This window comes from Arvicanthis niloticus, chromosome 7 (genome assembly GCF_011762505.2).
Source record: "Arvicanthis niloticus isolate mArvNil1 chromosome 7, mArvNil1.pat.X, whole genome shotgun sequence".
Lineage (NCBI taxonomy): Eukaryota > Metazoa > Chordata > Mammalia > Rodentia > Muridae > Arvicanthis > Arvicanthis niloticus.
In genome coordinates, this window is record NC_047664.1 from 67,696,804 (window position 1) to 67,713,807 (window position 17,004).

Consider the following 17,004-nt stretch of genomic DNA (forward strand, 5'->3'; position numbering starts at 1 on the left):
AGTTTCCTTTGGTTGTCTTTTAACTATAGACAGGGTGTTTCTCATGCTAAAGTTATATGATCAGCTATCATATATACAAAGTCAAAATTTTAAGTTTTCTTTGATTGTCTTTTAAATGTAAACTTAAAAAAACGTTTCTCATTTTGCTGAATTAATACATTCAGTCTTCTAGACAGAGGAAAAGAGCCCCTTTTGCCCCTTCTGCTTCACCAAAGGTTTTTGTCTTCCCTAAGCTTATCTTAAAGACTGTTTATGGTGTTAACAAATTTATCTCTTTTGTAAGCTTACAAGCTCCAGGAAACCCACTCAGATCTACCTCTCATACACCAACAGACTCCATCCAGACAAGTACACCTCACAATCAATAACCTAAGCTCCCACCTGTTGCCTATTCCAGAGAGCTGGATTCCTCCCTTGTTCCCTGGTTTTTTTAAATGATGGGTGAGTGTCTCTTTCTAGCCAGAGGTGTTAGGCCTTTTGAAATTTAGAAAACTTGGATCATCCAGAGAATGAATGTTTGGAGGAGAAGGAGGAAGAGGAGGGGGAAAAAGAAGAAGAGGAGAAGGAAGAAGCAGAAGAGGAGGGGGAAGAGGAGAAATAGCTTGGAGATAGAGATTTGGAGTTACTTTGTAACTGGGGGAACCAGGATCCCTCCAGGAAAATGCATGCTGAGTGAAAATGGGCAGCCTGCAGGACACCTGAGCACTCCTCTCCCAGCAGAAAGGCAATCTGCATATGCTTGTTTCCTGGCTTTTGTGGGCCATTACTGTAAGCTCTCACACTGCCATGAGCATGGTGTTTGAGCAGAACTGTGAATAGTTTCATTTCCCATCTCTCTCTGTTCTGTTATTCTTCTGTTAATGTTGATGAGAGTCAGGCCTTATGGTCGAGTTCTTGTAACACACACACACACACACACAAACAAAAAACAAAAAACAAAAAAACCCGAAGAGTCTAGGATCAAAGGCTCTCAGGGAACTCTCGGATTCTTGACTGGAAGACAGAAATGTAGTGAAAGAGACACCAAGAGTCCAAGAGGTGAAAAAGGAGCCAAGTATCCCAGAGCACTTTAAAAAAAAAAAAAAAAAAAAAAAAGGCTTTTATGGGGAGGAGTGAGAGGGAGGGAGAGGTGGGATGGGAGGAAAAAAGGGAGGGAGAAAGAGCAAGAGAGACAGAGGGAGATGGAGAAAGGGAGGGAGGGACAGAGGGAAGGAGATAGCATGAAAGAGAAGGGGGTGGGGGTGGGTGAGGGAGTGGGGAGGTGGAGAGCACAGGCATGAAGGTCAGAAGACTCTTGTTGGAGTAAGTTCTCTGATTTGAGAGATCAATCTCAGACCATTAGGCATGGTGGCAAATGCCTTTATCTGTTAAACTGTCTTGCCAGCCCTCCAGGAGCCTCTTTAAAAAGGTTTTGAGATTTGTGTGTTCTCTCTGTTAAGAGATTTGTATTTTGTAGCTTGCAGTCAATCCTATAGCAATAGTGTGATCAATTCCAAGCCCATTTTATAGATGAAGAAACTGAGAGTTAAGTGGCTCCATCAATGTCATGTGTGTTACCATGAGAGGCAGAGTCAGGACTTGAACCCAAGCATTCTAGCTCTAATAAAATGCTGGGAGTCAAACTCAGGAAATTACCTGCTGTTCTAGAAAGTCTAGTCAGTACAAGGTTAAGAAAGGACATTCACAGGTCTCAGGTCCCAGGAACTTAAAGAACGTCTGGCATTTCCTTGGAGCTAGTTATGACAGTGGGATGGTCTAGGGCAATAAGGATTCAATAGTGGGATAGCCCTAAGCAATGACCCTCACCCAAACTTCCCGGTTTGCTGTGTCTTTATAATCTTCTCCCAAAATTAAAGTTTCAGAGCTTGATCAGAACCCAGGCTTGCTCTCATTGTGTCTCTTGTCCTTTCATTCTTTCGCCCCCTTCCCTAAGGTCTCCTCGAATCCCCATGGGCCGGGGCACTTGGTGCCCGACGTGTGACCTGTGGGTCGGGGTCCAATCGAACGTTGCTTCCATAGGGACTTCCCGAAAGCATAGGATCAACACTTCTCTGGAAAGAAGAGAGAAGATCCGAATTGTGATCGCCGCAGAGTCACCCCCCTGTAAGATTGATCCGGTGCAGGTAAGAAAAAGCAATGCAATTCTGGGACAAGCATTGAGCAAACATGATTTGTTCTTAAAGGGTCTCAAGGAGTCCCTCAAAGCACGAGGAGTAAGTAAGAAAAAAGGATCTTTAAAAAATTTATTGGTGATGTTTCCCCAAGAGGAGACTATTGATGAAAAAATACTACACCTCCTAAGGAGGAGATAAAACATTAAACCTTGAATTGAGGGAGAGAAAGGGCCAATGCAGTTGTCCATCTCCAGCCTCTGGCCCTGTTAGCAAAAGAAAAGAAGAAGGTGATTTTAGAGCCCTCCCGGAAGCAGGAGAAAATCAGGAGACTGTTCTGCTTTTTCTCTGGCTCCTATGGGAGAGATCCTCAGTACTGTTCTCTATGTCTATTTTTTGTCCTTGGTGCACCAATCTGTCCTCGTCTGTCAGTTTATGTCTGTGTTGTTATTTCGTTGCTTGAATGTTGTTCCATGTTTCATGTTTAAAAGAAAATGGTTAAAACTTTATCTGCTGGTTGTTAAGCCCTTGATTTAGTTTTTAACTACTTTCAGAGGGAGGGAGGGAGGGAGGGAGAGAAAGAGAGAGAGAGAGAGAGAGAGAGAGAGAGAGAGAGAGAGAGAGAAAAGAAAAAGCAGTTTCAATTGGCCTTTGGAGTCCTGCACCTGTGGTTAGGAGTCTAGCACAGCTGGAGAGGCCCTGCCATGGTCTCATTAAAAGCTGCTCTTAAAGGGGCCAGCAGGTTTTTTTTTATGGCTTCTATGGTAAGGAGCTAATGGATGTCTCTCCTAGAAAAAAATCTGTGAGTACGATAATTGGGTTCAGCAGGTGACAAGGTGCTTCTCTTGAAATTACAGCTAGAAAAAGCCAGAAAAATTTGTTTAGTCTAAATATATGTGCAGTCATTTCATTTTTGCTTTTGACTGCTTTCAAAAGTATAAAATGTTCTGCATGTCTTAGCTATAGATTATTTGTCTATAAGTTATTGGGTATGATTTAAAATTTTTTTTGCAACTTTGATAACAGAAAGTTGGCTTAAAACTGGTAACTCAGGATTGGAGTCATTCAGAAACTAGATGTATAAAGATAGGATTTAAAACAACGTCTCTTTAAGAGGTGTTGAAAGCTGCACTATCATGCATTCATACATAAGAACTGACAGCCAAACCTTGTAACATGAAAGTAATGTACTTGGTGTTGATTTTAGAGAAAATAAATTGTTTACATTGTTAAAAATCGGTTTTGTTTCCCAAGATTATGGTTACACTCTAATATTGCAAAAGAAACTTAAAAAATATAGTTAAACTGAGATCTCAGTGGGAGTTTTATTTAGAACACACAAGCCCTGATAAACCATTTTAGGAATTTGTAGATAGGCTGCTAAAAGGGCTGGTAGAAATTTTAGAGACCCAGGCAGGAGTTTTTTTGTTTTTGTTTTTTGTTTTGTTTTGTTTTCACAATTGGCTTATGAGAATGCTAACTTCAGTCCAAGCCATGCTTTCACAGCGCTGAGGTGATAAGAAATGTTCTAGGTATGGAGACATAGGTCATTTTCGGAAAGACTGTCCAAAAAGTAGAGGCATAGACAGAATCACTCCCCCTGGAATTTGTCCTCAGTACAGGAAGGATAATCGTTGGGCCAGGCCTCAAGAAATAGGCCCAGATTAAGAACTCTCACACTTGAGTTAAGACAAAGCTCAGAATGGGCTCAGCAAAAGCCTGTGTGACATTCCTTTTGTCATGGTCACTCTGACTAGCCCCTAGAAAGGTGTTTTCCAGAATTAGTTTATTACATTGCTTCTTCCTTGGGGAAGAAAGGTCAGCCTCAGACCCAAAGACATTCACAAAAAACAATTTATGGGCCAGGAGTTATATAATGATCACGCTGGAGAAATTAAAATTATGCCTGATTTCCTCCATAGCATAGCTGTGCCTGCTAATAAAAGAATTGCTCAAAACAAAGTTCAAACTTAAGATTTATGAAACTTGTGGGATATTGCAGCCTGATGGATTTGCCTACTTCAGCTGCCATTCCAAGAAATGCATATAGAATTATGATAGATTTAGAAGAGTGTTTTTATACCGTTCCTTTACATCCTGGTGAGGGTGAGGGGCTTGCACTCAGTAAGTATGCTTATAATTTTTGAGAGCCCATGAAGCGATATCATTAGAAAGTTTTGCCTCAAGGAATAGCTAATAGCCTTACATTATGTACAAAATTTGTTGTTGCTTTAATACAAAAAGTTAAGAGTTTGAATCTTTCAGTGTATATTGTTCATTGTATGGTATTTTATTAGTTGATTTCTCTGAAGGAAGCCATCGCACTCATACAAGGAGCTTAAAATTTTTGGGAGTGCTTGTTGCTCCAGAAAAAATTCAAAGGCAGAAAATATTTACAGACAGCTCACCTAATGGGAAGACTATATATATAACTGGATCACATGTTCATTTTCTTAAGTTTCCCCCCTGCTTCAGCACAAATAATTGAATTATGTGTTGTAGCCACTGTTTGAAATGCTGAAGAATCAAGCTTTCAACTTGTATACTCATAGCCAGTATATAGCTCATGGTTTATAATTGCTTAATAGTGTTCCCTTTTAAGATATTGCTAATTCTCAAATTTTACAAATACAGCTTAATTTAAGAAACATGTACTTTTCCTTAACTTTATAAGACATTTAAGAGCTCATGTTGGATTGCCTGGACCCCAGGGCAATGCTACAGCAGATTTGTACACCAGGCAGATCATAGGCCTTACAGGAACAATAGGCCATACAATCTTATTCTTTATATCATCAAAATAGTAATACCTTGAGACAATAATTTTGTACTCTCCCCTCCATGAGCAGGACTGAGAGACCTTGGTTGCCACAAGCAAGGTCAAGTGGAGTTACCCACCTTGGCTGCCCGGAACACAGCAGAACTGCCCCCGGGCTTGCCTTGAGACATCTCCGGTCGTGACCTGGAATGGACTATGGACTATCCCACTCATCTGAAACCAGGAGGGCGTTGTGGGTTGGGTCTTCCCCTTTAAATTGAGAGCTGAACATTAAAGCTTTGGGCCTTGATCAGAGAACTTTGTCTTGGCCTCATCTCTTCTCGCCCTCCTTCCCCCTTCATTCCCAGCCCCCCTTTCAGGTGAATCCAGTTGACTTGTGGCCGCGGGCGGCTACATAATTTGATATTTCTAGAGAGTGTGCAAGTCAGATTGCAAAAACTTGTTCTCAGTGTCCTTAATTTTTTAATAATGGTGTTAATCCTTGAGGATTAACATAATCAATTATGACAAGTGGATGTTACTCATTTCTGATTTTGGAAACTTAAAACATGTACATGTAAATTGACACCTTTTCGGGCTTTCTAGTTGCAACTGCTTTAACAGGAGAAGCAACTAAAAATGTAATTAGTTACTGCCTACATTATCTTTCTATGCTTGGTGTTCCATATCAGATTAAGAGAGAATATGGAACTGGCTATTGCAGTCAGACCTTTGAGATGGTTTGTTGACAATTTAATATTACCCATATTACTGGGATTCCTTATAATCTTCAAGGACAAGGTATTGGGAAACAGGTATCATGGAACTTTAATATCTTCATAACTCTCTGAGTGTGGAAGGAGCAGCTACTGTTGCTTCTACCCTGGCTTTGCAAGAAACTAAAAAAAAAAAAAAAAAAAAAAAAGGCTTTAAAAAAACCCAAAAGAGTGGGAGTTATACCCCCAGAAGGGGTCTCCTAGAAATACTCTCCATCATGCCTTGTTGTTCTCAATTTTTTAAAACTGGATGCTCATAGCAAATCTGCTGCCAATCGCCTTTGGCACCCTGAGACTAATAAAAATTATGCCACAGTTATGTGGAAGGACCTCCTTACCTTTAAATGGAACGGCCTAGATTCAGTTCTCATATGGGACCCAGGATCGATATGTCTGTTTGATACCAAAGAAGGCATGGCTAGATGGCTGCCAGAAAGATTGGCGAAACAGATACCTCCACAAAGCCAGACCCAACTGTAGATAAAATGGATAACAATTGAAATCCAGGGAAGAGAACTCTCCCTGAGAATCCCCTTCTTTTTTCCTTTCCAGATAAAAATGAGCCACCCATGGTATCCGCTGTTGGAAGTTCTGATCCTGATGCAGGCCTCGGGACTTGTACTACTCAGAACCTTGACGGGCCATTGACAAGGACATCAAACAGCTAGAGATTGGCATCAGAGAAAAATCTCTCATCTGCTTTTCCTTCAGCAAGGGGGGCTCTGTGCCGTCCCCAGGAGGAATGCTGTTTTTATACTGACCACACTGGGGTAGTTAGAGATAGTGTGGCCAAGATCAGAAAGAGATTAGAATGTCGAAAGAAACAGCGAGAACAAGAAAAACTAGTTTTCTGCCTCTCCTTGGCTTACTACCCTTCTCCCTTCCATCCTGGGCCCTGTGATCAGTCCCCTTCGCCTTTTGGCTTTCCACTGGTGGGCCTTTAACAGACTCACTGGCTTTATAAAACAACGAATTGACTCCTTGACATCTAAAAGTACATTATCATAGACTTGATTCGGCTGATAGAGGCTTGGCTGAACCTTGCGATGACATATCTATCTTCTTTAGGAGCTGCATAGAACTCAGATCTATGCACGTTGGTTCAGCATGGCATGGACACAACATGGGTACCTGCAAGGGATGCGTGACGAGGTACCGCAGGGTAGGACCCTGAAAAGCAAACCTGATTGCATAGAGATTGGTGTTGATTTCTTGTGTCTCAAAGCAGCCGACTAGGACCCTCAATATCCTACATGGCCCATGAGACAAATAACCCTCTCCTCCCCAAAAAGACACCATTTCAAATGATACTGGGAGGATCAGGTCAATGCTTTTTCCCCCTCTGGTCAATGCCCATTTATCTGCCAATGAGATTTCTTAATGTCCGCATTCGCCTGCCAGTCTCGTTTAAAATTGTTAAAAGGGAGCAGATGCCAGGAGCCAAACTCAGGAAATTACCTGCTGTTCTAGAAAGTCTAGTCAGTACAAGGTTAAGAAAGGACGTTCACAGGTCTCAGGTCCCAGGAACTTAAAGAACGTCTGGCATTTCCTTGGAGCTGGTTATGACAGTGGGATGGTCTAAGGCAATAAGGATTCCATAGTAGGATAGCCCTAAGCAATGACCCTCACCCAAACTTCCTGGTTTGCTGTGTCTTTATAACCTGCCCCCAAAATTAAAGTTTCAGAGCTTGATCAGAACCCAATCCCCTCTGGCCAGCCCAGCTGGGGCAATAAAATACTCTACATAGCTTCCCTCCAAACTACAAGACTAGTACCACAGACAGTAACTAGCCAAGCTTTGCAAGACACTCAAAGGACTAAGGATTAGAGTCCCCGGTGAGTTCACAAAGATCTCTAAACAATAGGTGTTAATGAGTTGTTCAACAAGGCTAGCTTTTGACCTCAGCTATTGTTTTGATCCAGAGGAGAACCATACACATGGCACAGTGAGCCCCTGGTCCTTAGAAGCCCATTTTAGGTATAAGGTCAAAGAAAGGGAAGACTCCTCCCTAGGGATCCATGAACAAGACCAAGCTTCAGCTACCCAAGGCCTTGGAGGGGAGGGGAAGCGCCTGTCTCTAACCTTATAGTCCTGCAGATTTACATGCATTTAAACATATCATCAACTCCATCACCCCTTTGAAGATGAGCCTCTTCTGACCCTTAAGCTCTCAGAGCTGTCTTCAGGGGTTCCAGGATTATCATGCAGAGATATTGATCACCTCTGTCTCCTGTGGGCTGAACAAAAGGAAAGAAGTTTAAATGTCAGTGAGGGATTTAAATGTTAAGTGAGAACTCTGTGAAGAAGCAGGGAGGTCCTGGATAGTTTCCAGCCTTCTGGTCTTATTTACCTTTTAAATATTCCCTTCTACCACACTTATTTGTAAGCTTAATAACATCAACTGACAACAATCATTGCAAATGTTTATGTATATAGTTCAAGCTTTGTACACTGGTTTTGTAGGGAAAGTTGTTTTGTTTAGTGGTGGTGGCTGTATTTCAATTTTTGTTTATTTGTTTGTTTGTTTGTTTTTCGAGACAGGGTTTCTCTGTGTAGCCCTGGCTGTCCTGGAATTCACTCTGTAGACCAGGCTGGTCTCGAACTCAGAAATCTGCCTGCCTCTGCCTCCCAAGTGCTGGGATTAAAGGCGAGCGCCACCACTGCTGTATTTCATCCTGTAGTTTATGTTCCATCATCTGAAGAGACCAGGGCAGGAACTCGAGGCAGGAACCTGAAGCAGGAAATGATGCAGAAGCCAAGGGAGACAAGGGCCGCTCGCTCACTGGCTTGTTCTTGTTTTGTTTTGTATTTGAGGGTGGGTCTTACTAGGTGCCCCCTTGTTGGCCTGATATTCACTACTGTAGCCTAGGCTTGCTTTAAACTTGGGGCAATCTTTCTGCCTGGCTACCCGGAGTGCTGGTATTACAGACGTGTATTTGTCATGCTTTGCTCAAGCATTGTTTGCAGGTCTTGTTTGTCTTTAATTCATACCCACTCTTTGAGTCTTCACAGAGTCATGATGACATATTACCAGATTCAATAATAACTGTTACCAGATTCATTTTATAGACAAGTGTTACGTCTCAAAGAAACCTGGTCTCACTCAGTATCTGTGGCTCCTCCCATTATTTCACGCCCCGCCCCAAACCCCCAACCCCAGGAGCTGGGCTTTGCTTCTCTTCCCCAAACCCAAGCCCTCTATAACTCAGCCATTTTGGTACAAGCCACTTGTATCTTGGCGCTGCTGCTTCTCCTGGTCTGGGTGTTTCCTCTCTTGCTCTCTCTCTCCTTTCTCCTCTCTAGGTCCAGTTTAGTCTCCTGGCCACGTACAGCCTGGACTCTTCCCTCTGCTTGCTTTCTCCATTATATCTACAATAAAACTCTTCTCCATACTTTGGGAGTAGTCATGTCCTTTCTTTCTTTCTTTTTATTTATTTTTTTTTAAAATTTTTACTCAACAACGAAGCTGAAACACAGAAAGGACAAGTAACTTGATACAGGTCTTTTGACAAATGACAGCACTGAGGTTTGAAGTCTGAGTCCTCCTCAAGTCGTGACCTTGTCAGTCTTAGATGGATGGTCCATTAGAGAGAGGAGCTTCAAGGTAAGGAGACAGGTAACAAACCGATACAGAGACTGTGTATGTAGATTGTCATATAATGGCCCTAAAGGAACCACTGGCTTCTGAAGTCTTATGTCATTTGCTCTTGGGTAGAATCTGTGGCAGCACAATGGCTTCATTGAACCAAGAAGATAAAGGGTAATTAATTTTATGGGACTTAAAGCCAAGCCTTAAGAGGTCTAGAGTATCTCATTTTCTAGATCCTAATTGCCTTGTAAAGAGCCTAAAGCCCACGTGAGAAGGTGGCTCAGAAGTAGAGTACCTGTCCTGGCATGGAACAAGCCTTGGATGGCTCCCAGCACTGTACAGAAAAAAGAAGGGGAAAAAATGTCTAGGCTATCTATCCACAGACAGGACACATGTAAAGAGAGTCCTTCGAGTTTGAGAAGCCAGAGTGAGCAGAGGCCTTCTGCTAAGAGTGTCCACTCACAGGACAAGCAAGGATACTCCTTGTTAAACTGTCCCAAGAGTTGTCACATAGGGCAGAGATGAGCTGACCCTGCTAAGCTCTGCCCCCAACTTGATTCCAAAATGTTGCATTTTTAATTTACAATTTTAGCCATTGCTAACCATGCACTCTACCACTGAGCATGTCCCAGCCCAGCTTTACATGCCCCTAAGAGTACAACTGAGTAGTAATAAGTACACTCATATTTCTGTGCATCCAACACCAACATCTGTCTTAAAGGTCTCCATCATCCCACACTAAAGCTCTGTACCCATAAAACAACAGCATCCCGCTGGGCAGTGGTGGTGGTGCACGCCTTTAATCCCAGCACTTGGGAGGCAGAGGCAGGCAGATTTCTGAGTTCGAGGCCAGCCTGGTCTACCGAGTGAGTTCCAGGACAGCCAAGGCTATACAGAAAAACCCTGTCTCAAAAAACCAAAAAAAAAAAAAAAAAAAAAAAAAAAAAAAAAAAAAAAAAAAAAAAAAAAAAACCAAAAACAAAAAAAACAGCATCCCATTCCTGTCACCTCATCCTGCTGGCTACAGCCCTATTGATCACCCTGTGAACTTCTCAATCGATGATTTGAAGGTGGTTTGCTAGGCAACAACACATAACTTTATTACTGATACCTTTAACAAGCCACTTTTAGAATGTATTACTGTGTTTGCCAGGTTGTCTAGCCTCGGTGTCACAGAAGAATCTAGAACTAGCCCAGAGCTTCAGTTCACTTTGTCATTTGCATATTTAATTCTACTGCATCGTAGACTACAGTGTTAACAGTACACTTATGCCTAACATTTACTTTAAAATTGAGAGGGCAGCTTCGCACTTAAATATCATTTTTATCTTTCACTGTTGCTTTGCATTTAAATAGCATTATTGTGTTTTACAACGGCAGGAGTTTAAAGACCATAATGAATCTGAGACTGGGGATCAGATCAGAGTGTAAACAATTTGTCCAAGGTCACAGAGGAGAATGAGTTAGCTTGCAACTATTTATTGGCTACTCCTATTTGAAAAGGAAAGTAAAGAGGGGACTCAAGGGACAATTTACCATCTTGAAAGAGACAGTACAAGCCTGGTCTTCAAATGTCATCTGCTTTTGTGGGAAACATCCCAGTTAGGCCCGTTGGGATGTCCCTGGATGTTGTCGGGATCAACTAAGACGGCTCAGGTCAAGTGTTTTGTAAGATGTTACAACATAGAAACATTGTAACAATAAGTGCAGCTGTTGTTGCGCGGAAGAGCGTGAGGCAGCAGACCAGGTAGAGCCTAGTGAGCAAAGCTACGGAATCATACCCTATGCATAAAGAGAATAGTAAGGTCTTTTCAACGGGTCACTAAACTTTTTTAATGAAACATCAGAATTCATTCCAACTGTATGGACAAGAGATTTTTTTTCCCTTTTGATTTTTAGTTGTTCATGTATATACATATAAACACTTTCATAGCTTGGTCGTTTGGGAAGTAGATCGTGGCATGAGAGGCTTTGTTTGTTTTTAACTGTGGATGCTGAGGAAGGCACATAATAACCAGTATCCCTAGACCCCACTTCCCTCTTGGCCACAGCTGCCCTCAAGCGTAGCAATGCTTTGCAGATGCTGGGCAGACGTGCCTGACTATGTACGTCTAGTCCAAGGGGCAGGAATTACTGTAGCCCAAAAGAAAGATTCCAGAGGTAAGGGGAGTCTGAGATGGTCCGTGTGCCAAGCAGATTTCATGCTGAAACCGCAGGCTCCACCCAGGGAGTCTGAGGCTCCAGCCTTCCTTTTATTATCAAACGCTCGCATGTTCATTCATGAAACTCTGTGGGCTCCCCTTTCTCTCTCTATGGAACAGAGGTTAGATCAAATTATCTTTAGATAAGTCTTCACTAGGGGAAGGAGTGCTCAAAAGCTGATGTAACTACCTTCTTGTTTTCTCATGGTTGAGGTGGGGGTGAGGTGTCAATTTGACAGCAAACGGGAGAAACACCTCGTTTTAGAAATGTGCCCCATTTTGGGTGTGTGTTTATTTTTTTCTAACGTTTAGTACAAATAGATAAACACATTTAAAAACTATCTTTACATATTTATTTGTACCTGTGTGGTCTACACATGTGTGCATGTGTGGGCTCGTCCATGTGAGCATTTGTCCCTGAGACAGGCTCTAACTATACCTGAGACCAGTTCCTTTAAAAAAATAACCAGCTAGAAACCGACAACCCTTTTGTCTCCACCACAGACACCAGCACCAAGGCTGGGCACACACTCAGCTTTGCATGTGATGACTGAAGGGTCAAACTCAGGCCCTCCTGCTTGTCTTTCTTACCTGCAGAGCCATTTCCCCATCACCTTCAAGCCGTTTTTTGGAAGATAGCTAACATATTCTTCAGGCCTGAGGTGGGGAACTTACCCCACCCCAGGTCCGTAAGTCTATATTCTGGAGTCTCACACCACTTATCAGCTGTAAGGAAGACATTGTGGCAGAGTAGTGACCTCAACTCAGTCACACATACAATTCTGCCTACAAATTAAGCCGGGTCTACAAAAAGGTACTTGGAATTCCTCAGGCAATTAAAAGCATGTGGTCATGGTTATCTCTTGGTGGCTGAGGAGAAAAAAAAAAAAAAAAAAAAAAAAGCCGAACACCTTGTTGTTGGCCAGATTTCAATCCGGGTTCCAGTGCAGTTTTCTGGTAATCTCCTAGACTCGGACAAGTCACAAGGCAGAAGACAGGGGAGTCCAGACCTTACTAACAGTTCTTGTTTTGTTTTCTAGTGCTAACTGCTGAACCCAGGGCCTCAGTGGACGCCAAGCAAACAGCCCACTAAGCTTCCTCCCTTGCTGCTCTCTTAATACACAAAAAAACAAAGGTGGGGGCATTTCTCAGCGGCAGATCGAGAAGAGGGGGTGGGGAGTGTTGTTTGTTTTTTTGTTTTTCTTTTTTTTTAATGAAAAGGAGGCTGTTGGAGCTGCAGCATATGACTCTCATCTGCCAACTGCAGCAGTGAGGCAGGCGCAGTGTTCTGTGAGTTCCTTCAGTCCCACTCCGAGCGGAGCGCTCGCAGCTCTATACAGGTGGGTGTGAGAACAAGCTCCCAGCCCTGTCTGCAACCTCAGAGCAGAAAACTCATCAAGCAGAAAATATTGTTGTGTATTGAAGTTCCAAATAAAATAATGCTTTCAGAGATGATTTAAGTAAACTGGCTTTTTTGTTTGTTTTTGTTTTGTTTTTCGAGACAGGGTTTCTCTGTGTAGCCCTGGCTGTCCTGGAACTCACTCTGTAGACCAGGCTGGCTTCGAACTCAGAAATCCGCCTGCCTCTACCTCCCAAGTGTTGGGATTAAAGGCATGCGCCACCACTGTAAACTAGTTTTTGTTGGGGGAAATTCAAAATGTTTGCTCAATTTCCAGGGACAAAAAAAAAAAAAAAAAAAAATCCAAAACTGTGAACTGGGAAATGAGAAGAATCATTTTGTTTGCCCCGCCCCCTCCCCTTATGGTATAGAAAAATGTATGTAATTCCATAGCTGATTTCGTGGTTCTTTTTGAAAGAAACTTCAAACAAGACACTGTAAAAACTGGAATATTGCCCAGCTCTCTGGATACGAGGGGGGCACAGAAGGGTACAGGCTGAAGGAGAGTAAGAAAAGATTAAAGGGCAGGGAATTATATTATTAAAAACCGGCCACAGTTCCCTCCTCCTCCCACGCTAACCCGGGGCCCAGCTTATCTTAGTAAGCCAAGGGAAATTGAATCTGGACCTCTGCTGTATATTCAGTACATTCTGGCTGACATTTTAAACCCCGTCTGAAATCTGGTTGGCTTCCAAGCACATGCAATACTAGAATGGAGAAATCCTATAGATGACTATCTCATTTCTCTTTCTCTCTGAAACGCTGACAATGATTCTTTGTAAAGCGTCTCAGGACACCGAAGGAAGTTATCAACAAACGTTTTGCGGAAATCTATCAGGGGCTGATTATTGTCATTTATATAATGTGGCTATTCCATTCCGTGGGCTTTGTGTGTCGTATGATCAAAACATGCATAAAAGGCAACAAGGCCTCCCAGCTGCCAAACACAGGAGTGACCAGGACTCAAGGCTTAAGTCTGGGGGTATTTTCAGTTTCCTTGAGGACAGAATGATGACCTCGGGTGACAGGCAGGACTATCAGGTATGTTCCAGCCCTTCCCAGTTACCACAGACAGTACCCAGCAGGATAGAAGCTCCTATCTGGGTAGTTTTCCAGATAGCCAGGTGAGTGCCCTGGCTTCCTGGAGGAGCCTATGTTGGAATTTCATGCTATTCAGATAAAGCTGACCTCTGGATTCATAGAGAACCCTTATGATGCCAAGCACACTATAGCCAAGGTGGTGCCTTGTGGGCAGATTTCCTGCTCTTCCAACTACAGCCTGCGAATAGACCTACCAAGTCATGGCGTGTGGGATGAAGATTCTCAGGCCAGTGTTCCCAGGTGGACAAGGATTACTTGGCATGTGACATCAGACTGCATCAGAAAGCCTCATTACAGTGATGCACAGGTGACAGGTTAACCTAATTCTCAGAGCCAACCCCCCAAGGCAGCCTCACAACTTCCCCTTGACAGGCTTAAGTTCTTCACACAGGGATGAGACACAGAGGGTGTGGGCCATTTAGTTCAGATTCACCCACGCCCACCTGCTCTTTTAGCCCGGAAACACTTTTAGCTCCGGAAACTTCCGAGTGTTTGCTGGCTTTCCCTGGGCATACACAGCAATGAGGCAACTGAACAACAGAACATTGGTGGGCTTGCTCATACTCTTCAGTAAAGATGATGACGTTTATGACATTGTAGTCTAACACATCACATCGATTTAATTAAACTATTTCCTTAGAATAAAGTTACGTGGATCAGCCAGGTTTGCTGGTGTGCTTGAATGTAGTTCAGCGGTAGGGTGTTTGCTTGTCTAGTGTCAGGCTCCCCTGGGCACAATTTCTCAGTTAATGTAAAAAGAGAGAGGCAGGAAGAGAGAGAGTCTTGCTGGATATCTAAAGCTGGTCTTAAAATTGTAATTCTCCTGAGTCGTGGGATTACAGGCACCAGGCCCAGCTTTTGGTTAGATATCTAGATAGATACGCACTTACTTCTTTTTTTTTTTTTTTTTTTTTTTTTTTTTTTTTTTTTTTTGGTTTTTCGAGACAGAGTTTCTCTGTGTAGGCTGTCCTGGAACTCACTCTGTAGACCAGGCTGGCCTTGAACTCAGAAATCCTCCTGCTTCTGCCTCCCAAGTGCTGGGATTAAAGGCATGCGCCACCACCGCCTGGCTTACTTCAAATGAGCACATACATACACAACTACACAAAGCAATCTTCTTAAAAATATTTATTTATGGGCTGGAGAGACGGCTCAGCTGTTAAGAACACTGACTGCTCTGCCAGAGGTCCTGAGTTCAATTCCCAGCAACCACATGGTGGCTCACAACCATCTGCAATGGGATCTGATGCCCTCTTCTGGTGTGTCTGAAGACAGCTACAGTGTACTCATATAAATAAATAATATAAAACAATATTTATTTATTTAATATATATGAGTACACTATTGCTCTCTTCAGACACACCAGAAGGAAGCATTGGATCCCATTACAGATGGTTGTGAGTCACCGTGTGGTTGCTGGGAATTGAAGTTAGGACCACTGGGAGAGCAGTCAGTCCTCTTAAGCAGTCAGAGGCATCCCTTCAGCCCCCAAAGCAATCTTTTTTTTAAAAAAACATAGATATTTTACATTTATTTATTGTTCTTGTGTGCCTGTGTGTGTATGGGAGAGATGGGGTACGTGCACACCACAGTGTGTGTGTAGAGGTCAGAGGACAACTTGAGGGGGTTGTTTTTTTTCCTTTTACCAGGGATCAAACTCAGGTCATTGCCTTGGCAAGCAGGTGCTTTTACCTGCTGAGTGCCTCACGGGTTGTTTTATTTTACTTATTAATGCTGGAGTTCAAACTCAAAGTTCTGAGTATGCTGGGCGAGCACTCTGCCCATGAGCTGTATCCCCAGCTCCCAAAAAAACCTCTTTTAATTGTTGTTGTATTTGTTTTTTTGTTTGTTTGGTGTAGTTTGTTTCTTTTGAGACAGGGCTCACTGTGTAGTTCCTATTGACTTAGAGCTTGTTCTATAGACCAGGCTAGCCCCAAACTCCCAAAGATCTGCCTGGCTCTGCTTCCTGAGTGTTGGGATTTAAAGGCATGTGAAATCACACCTAGTCAAAAAAATTCTTTCTAGAGCTACTTTTGAATAGTTGCCACAACATAACTGTGGTCTTTTTGTTTTTGGTTTATTATTAGTATTAGTAAATAATAATAATAATTATTATTATTATTGAGCTGAAGAAATTACTCATGGGTTAAGAGCACTTGCTGCTCTTGCAGAGGACCTGCAAGAGGATGTGGGTTTGGTTCTCAGCACTCACGTGATAACTTAGAGCTATTAAAAGTCCAGCCCCAGAGGATCCAGCACCCTTCAGGCACCAGGCATGCATGCAGTGCTCTTACATACAAGTGGATAAAACAGTCATATACATAAAATAAAAATAAATACATCTTTTTAAAAGGAAAATTTTAAATAATTACTGGTTGTCAGCTTGTCCCTGCCATAAAAACTCATCTGTAACTGAAACTTTAGATGCCGTGGGCATGAAGGGTTTCCATGGGCACGAAAACCTCCAACGTGTGTCTCCTGTCACTCTTTTGTTCTACAGGGCATTTGGGAGACAAGCTCCTGTGGTGGTTTTGCTTATAACAATCAGAATGGGATCCTAACAACTCACAAAGCATGTGTTTAACAAAGTAAGCGACAGCGGGATCCCAGAGAGGTGGGTAGAACAGGAACTGGGATTTTTTTTTTTTTTAAACCTGGGATACTGAGGTCCAGGATCTTGTTCAGTAACTCACAACTGTGGTCTAACCTAAGTCACTCTCGAGTTTATACACCATGCTTTAAAAACACCGCGCTCCGAAACCCAAACAAAAAAGATGCCAGTGTACTTTAAGATACACTCAAAACTCCCATTTGCCTGGTTCCTTTTCCAAAATAAAAACAAGTAGCTTGCCAGGTAATACGGTGTCTCTACCTATGCAGTGGGTCCTGTGTCCTAGACGACAGGAATGAAGTCCGTGTGGTATGTGGTATGCAAGGGACAACTTTATAGTACAACAGTGGCTGCCCTGAGAGAGGCTCCAAAGCTCTGTACTTACTTGGGCTACAGCCACCAAATGTTCCCTCTAGTCCAGCCCTGTGGCTCCCAGATGGATTTGCCATGCTCTTAT

The 17,004-nt window shown here is 42.7% G+C and overlaps 1 protein-coding gene across 5 annotated transcripts in view; it reads left to right on the top strand.

Annotated features, from left to right (window-relative positions):
- The first annotated feature begins 13,738 nt into the window (after positions 1–13,738).
- Nsun7 (NOP2/Sun RNA methyltransferase family member 7) overlaps positions 13,739–17,004 on the top strand; it is a 70,000-nt gene continuing 66,734 nt past the window's right edge. For 2 of the 5 annotated variants that reach the window (XM_076938585.1, XM_076938591.1), the window contains exons 1-2: positions 13,755–13,876; positions 16,437–16,550. The gene's annotated coding sequence lies outside the window, so the exon portion shown is untranslated. Of the gene's footprint in view, positions 13,877–16,436; positions 16,551–17,004 lie in introns of all 5 variants that reach the window. The other 3 variants (XM_076938587.1, XM_076938586.1, XM_076938590.1) reach the window with 3 other exon arrangements.